The sequence below is a fragment of the Eurosta solidaginis genome, unplaced genomic scaffold, assembly GCF_040869045.1.
Source record: "Eurosta solidaginis isolate ZX-2024a unplaced genomic scaffold, ASM4086904v1 ctg00001146.1, whole genome shotgun sequence".
NCBI classification, from domain to species: domain Eukaryota; kingdom Metazoa; phylum Arthropoda; class Insecta; order Diptera; family Tephritidae; genus Eurosta; species Eurosta solidaginis.
Window position 1 is genome coordinate 38,845 of NW_027137003.1, and position 6,207 is coordinate 45,051.

Genomic DNA, 6,207 nt, shown 5'->3' on the forward strand with positions numbered 1-6,207 from the left:
CGAGTTTCGAGTATCGAATAGCAGGATTAGGGGGATCGCACTCAGATGCGGAAAATTAAGGCATCCTGCCTAAATATTAGCTAATAATGTTTTCATTAGGTATTCAATATTACCGGTGGTATAAGGAGCAACTGGAATATCCTCGGAAATACTAATTAATTTTCTGATTTCCACGGTCGGCCGATCACTTCAACACCACTTATTCTTTTAGTTTCTAAAATGGCGTCGTCGTAGCGTCACGAAGCAAAAACTCCTTTCCTTATTGACACTGCGCCGTGGAAAAACGCCATTAAATGCCGATTTAACTATGGTTGCCCATGGTGAAACCATCCAAGAGGGTAGTCGCGGTGACATTCCTGCATTCTTAAAAGTTCCCTATACTTTGTTTTTGTGAACCGATTGATTAATGTCAAAATCGTAATGCGCTGAATGTTGATGTGTCAAATCGTATAAAAATTACAGATCAGATGTCACCTTATATAGTTACACCATGGCTATTGAGACTGCGCCGTGGAAAAACGCCGTTAAATGCCGATTTAACTATGGTTGCCCATGGTGAAACCATCCAAGGTGGTAGTCGCCGTGACATTCCTGCATTCTTAAAAGTTCCCTATACTTTGTTTTTGTGAACCGATGGACTAATGTCAAAATCGTACTGCGCTGAATGTTGATGTGTCAAATCGTATAAAAATTACAGGTCAGATGTCACCTTGTATAGTTACACTATGGTGGTTGCCGGTATTGGGAATTTTCCCACACCATTTGATTTTTTTGGCGATGCCACCCGCACGAAATTAACGAAAATTTGTTTTGATCACCCTAGGAAGGCATGAGTGAAGGTGATTCCTAACCTTTTCCCGATTAACTAACCTCCTACCACCAGTCAGTAGAACGTTCAGAATGTGAATCTCGCACGCGGACTATAACAAACCTGCTTCGTTTCGATAACCTGGCGATGAAGCGAAAAGGCAACCGGTTCACCCGTAGAGAGCCACTTTCAGGAACTTCCAAGGTCAGTTAACATGGAGTAAGACTCATCCCTAAGATAAGAGTCTCAAAGTTCTACTGCGAAGCTAGCCGGGCAACAGAAGGTCCATCAAAAAAAAGTGAAAGCCAAATAGTAAATTAGTTTTGTTTCCTAGTTGAAAGGCTTTGCGGCAGCTAGACATTTCTTATGGAGAACTCGTCAAAACTCCGTATGGTTCTAGTGGTTATCGCTCCACAGAAAGGCAAAAAAAAATTATGTATGTAGGCATTTTGATAAACGAGAACTCGTTCAAATTCCGTAAGGCTAGTCCATCCCAAGTGTTCACGGTTCCCGGTGAGAACGCGTTTAGTTCATCGAGATCATACAATGCATTGCCTATTTTTCGGAGCACTCGACACTTAAGATATTTCCGCTGGAATTTGGCGTTAACGTCCTGTTTGAAGTTACTTAAAGCTAAGTTTTTCCGGAAAACTTCCTGAACTTCCTCGTAGTTGACTTACCTAGAGCGCTTGTTATTGATGTTTATTCCCCTATCCTTTGCCTGATCTAAATTTCTACGGATTTGCTCACGAACATTAGTCAACTTGTGGGCTCTATTTGCTATGGTAACCTGGTCTTCCCTAAGGCTGTCAAGTTTCTCTAAAATATTGTAAGCTGATGCATGTTTAACCATGTTTTGACCATATAATTCAAAGTATGGAGTGCACTGAATCGCCGTATGAAAGTCGCTCCTCAAAATTGGTAAAATCTCTGGTATATGCTTATCCCAATTGGTATGGTCTCGTTTATCCTTCAGGTATATTCTTATTTTAGAAACAATTTCTCTATTAACTCGTTCTGAGGCATTCGCTTGAGGAGAATATAACCCCGTCCTCACGTGCGTCACCCCGTAATTTTCTAAAAATTGTTTCATTTCCTTCGAGATAAACTATTTACCATTGTCACTATGAATAAACTCAGGGTCACCTACAACTGGAAAAATTTCCGAAGCGAAGTAATTTATAGCGTGTATAAAATAATTCTACTGCACTACACTTTAGGTATGCTATATATATTTGTAGCTATCGTTTATCACTCACAATTCACCTTGAGTTATTATAATTTATAATAAAATAAAAAATGAATTTAAAATTTTAATAAACTGCGCGACGGCGGGCGAGAGAAAAAAAACGAATGCGATGCGGGCACGATTAATGCGTGTGGGCGATTCGGTAGTTTAATGACAACTGATTTGTGAGTGAGCGCGGTGGTGGTTGGCAAGCCACAGCTGAGCTGCACTGCCTGCGCTTGGCCGCACTGGCCGGGTGTTGCCAGACGGAGGGGGCGGACTTAGTCCGAAAATTGGATCATGTCTTCAAACATCCTCCCCCCCGCCCGACGAGTTGATGGGTTAAGGGCGGCGTAAACCCTGTCCAAGGCCGCCCGGGCCTCGGTTACTACTTTTGACGAGCCCATCGGGTTTGTGTTGCTCTCTGGCGGGTTTGTGCGCGTGCTCGCGGGGTTGCCCGGTCTCGACGTTGAGGGTTGTGTTCATGGCGTCCCGCGTTGTTGCTCTGGCGTCGAGCCCTGTGTAACAGCATGTGGTGGCCGAGGGCACATTTTCGGCAGCTGGACGGGGAGACACATGCCCCGGTGCTGTGTGACACTGCCAGGCAGTTGATGCAGTACCGGTGGTTCCTCGCGCACTCGTAGCGCTCCTCAGGCTTCATTGCGAGGAACGCCCGGCACTGCCTTAGCGCGTGTCGCTGCCCACATAGCCGGCATTTCTGGGTCTCCGTAGATTTGCGGGTCCTGTAAAGACAAGAAAAGAAAAATACGTATTTCTCAAAAAATGGGTTAGAAAAATACGTTGGGGAGGGTAGCTTATATGTAGATTGCTAGGGGCATGAAGCAGAGGGTACCAGAGGTAGGGTTGGTACTGCTAGGCAGTTGGTAGCACGCACAGTTTGGCAATATTACGGGTGATTAGTCCATTTTGGTTTTTGAGTTCCACAACTCGAACATGGTTATCCGATCCAGGGTGTAAAGTGATTACCCGTCCCAAACGCCATTCGTTCGGGGGTAGTAAATCATCCTTTACCACGACTAAATCTCCAACTTGAATATCGCGTTGAGGGCATTTCCATTTGTACCGCTTATGCAGTTTCTTGAGATACTCGTTCTTCCATCGTGTGCTGAATTGGTGGTGAAGCACTTTCAGTTTCTGCCATTTTTTGACCAAGGTGAGATGCTCTGCAGTTGGCTCCGGTAACGACAAGAGCGGCGCGCCCCGTAGGAAATGCCCTGGGGTTAGGACTAGGGGATCCATTGGATCTTCGGACATAGGGGAGAGCGGTCTGGAGTTGAGGACCGCCTCTATGCGTACTAAGAGGGTAGTAAGCTCTTCGTAGGAGAACTTCTGGTTTCTTGCTACTTTCGTAAAGTGTATCTTGAAGCTTTTCACGGCCGCTTCCCATAGACCACCCATGTGGGGAGCGTATGGTGGGATGAATTTCCATGAGAATCCGTGAGTTGCATACTTTTCGGCGACGTCTGTAGCGACTTCCTTGAGGAATGTGGTGAATTCTCTTTGTAATTCGCGTTGTGCGCCGACGAACGGTTTTCCGTTGTCAGAATATATCTGGTGGGGTAGGCCACGGCGGCCAGTAAATCGGGCAAAGGCTGCGTTGAAGGCATTCGTGGTGAAATCAGAGCACATTTCTAAATGAACAGCCTTTGTGGAAAAACAGACGAACACACAAACGTAAGCTTTGACATACGAAGCTCGGCGAAGGGGAGAAGTTTTTACCATAAATGGTCCAGCGAAGTCGACTCCTGTTGTATGAAAGGGTAGGGAATACGTTGACCTCTCGGGTCGCAAGGCTGCCATTATCTGCGTTTTCATCTTCTGTTTATAGATGGTGCAGGTTTTGCAGTGGAAGACGAGCTTTTTGACCTTTTGCTTCAAACGTGGAATGTAGTACTGTTGCTGTACCATTCGGATCATCAGCTGTTTGTCGGCGTGCAGCAGGTGCGAATGGAGGAGGTCTAACAGAAGAGAACAAAATCGAGAGTTTTCGGGCTTGATAATTGGGTGCCGCTCATTAAAGCTATAGGTGGCATATGCTAATCTTCCAGAAACTCGCATGATTCCTGACTCATCTAGCATGGGGTTTAATGTCAGAAGGGTGTTCTTTTTGGGTAAGGGTCCTGACGTTTGAAGCAGCTCTATCGTGTCTCCGTAATGATTCCGTTGAATTTGAATGATGATTTTGATTTTGGCATCATTCACTTCGGCGTGGGTGAGGTTAAGCGTGGCTGGAACTTTCAGTTGCTTTCTTGATAAACCGCAACATATAGGTCACGACTCTAAGCGCTCGAGAAAACGACGAAAACCGGTCGAGTATGTCTATATTTTCTTCCTGCAGGGTGTGGAATACGTCCACATGTCGTTGTTCGGGGGGACTTGGGTGATGAGAAATATCCTTTGGCCACGAAGTTGATGGGTTGATAAGCCAATTAGGTCCTTCCCACCATAATGGACATTGGACTAAATCCTGAGGCTTGCAGCCTCGAGTGCCCAAATCCGCTGGGTTATCCTTACTGGAAACGTGCCTCCAAGTGGCGTTGTCGACGTTCTTAAGAATTTCAGAGGTTCTTTTGGCGACATACGTTTTCCAGGTATGGGGTGGTTTTTCTAACCAGGCCAGTACGATGGCAGAATCGCACCAGAGAATGAGTTCGTGTTGGGGTAGATTCAGCTCTCTTCGCAGCTGTTTCACTAACTTGGAGAGTAAAACTGCTCCACAGAGTTCCAACCGTGGAAGACTCACGGTTTGGAGGGGTGCTACTTTGCTTTTAGCAGCTAGCAAATCGGATGAAAACTTATTTTCATGGGTTTGTACTCGGAAATATATAGAGGCACAAAATGCTTTTTCTGAAGCATCTGAGAATCCATGCAGCTGGATTAGTTTATCGGGGGAATACTGTACCCACCTGGTGATTTTAATGTCTCGAATATGAGGTAAATTTTCATAAATTGAGGTCCATTTTTGGAGAGCTCCAGGCTTCACGTCTTCGTCCCAATCCGTTCCTTCCATCCAGAGTTGTTGCAGCAACATTTTGGCAAGAATCATTATTGGTGAAAGCCATCCTGCGGGGTCAAACAGTTTTGCAACTGCTGATAAAATTTGCCTTTTTGTAGTCGTGTTTTCTGCTGATGGTGGATCATACGTGTAGGTGAAGGTGTCGGTTAACGCGTTCCACTGAATTCCAAGGGTTTTTGTGGAACTCGAATCATGGAATTTAAGGAAGTCGACGTCTAACAAATCAGGGTCGGGAACGGGTTTTAAAATTTCAGGGTGATTTGCCGACATCTTCCTCAAAGGGAACCCTGCCGATTTTAAGGCTTCGATAACTTGAGTCATAGAGTTCAAAGTGGACTGTATATTATGACCGTCTGACAAAATATCGTCAACATATGTTTCGTTTAATAAAATGTTTTTAGCGAGCGGATATTCGTCTTGACAATCGTGGGCGAGTTGGTGTAGGGTTCGAATCGCCAAATATGGCGCGCAATTTACACCAAAGGTAACTGTTTTTAGTCGAAAATCTTGTATCGGCAGAGTTGGGTGTTTCCGAAAAACGATTCGATGAAAATCTTTATCTTCTTCATGGATGATTATTTGGCGAAACATTTTCTCAATATCGCCGTTGAAAACAAACTTATAAAGTCGCCATTTAAGTATGACGAGCATTAAGTAATTTTGTAGAATGGGGCCTGTATGAAGCACGTCGTTCAACGAGTTGCCAGAATGCGACATTTTTGATGCGTTGAAGACGACCCGCACTTTTGTGGTTTTGCTGTCGGGTTTTATGACAGCATGATGGGGTAGATAAAATGATAAATATTTACCATCTCTAATTATCTCTTGTTGGGAGGCGGGTTCCATATGATCCATGGTTAAATATTCATTAAGGACTTCAAAATATTTGTCTCTTAATTCGGGTTTTCTTTCGAGCGTGCGTTCGATGCTGATGTACTGCTGTTGTGCTGCGGGTCGTGAATGACCGAGTGCCAGATTGGCTGGAAATTCCAATTTGAAGGGTAGTTTGACTCTGTAGCGTCCATCTTCCTCACGAATTGTGGTTGTCCGGTAGAGTGTTTCACAGTATTCATCATCTGCTGATCGTTGTTGGGTTTGGTGAACTTCTTCCTGTTCCCAAAATTTTCTCAAAAG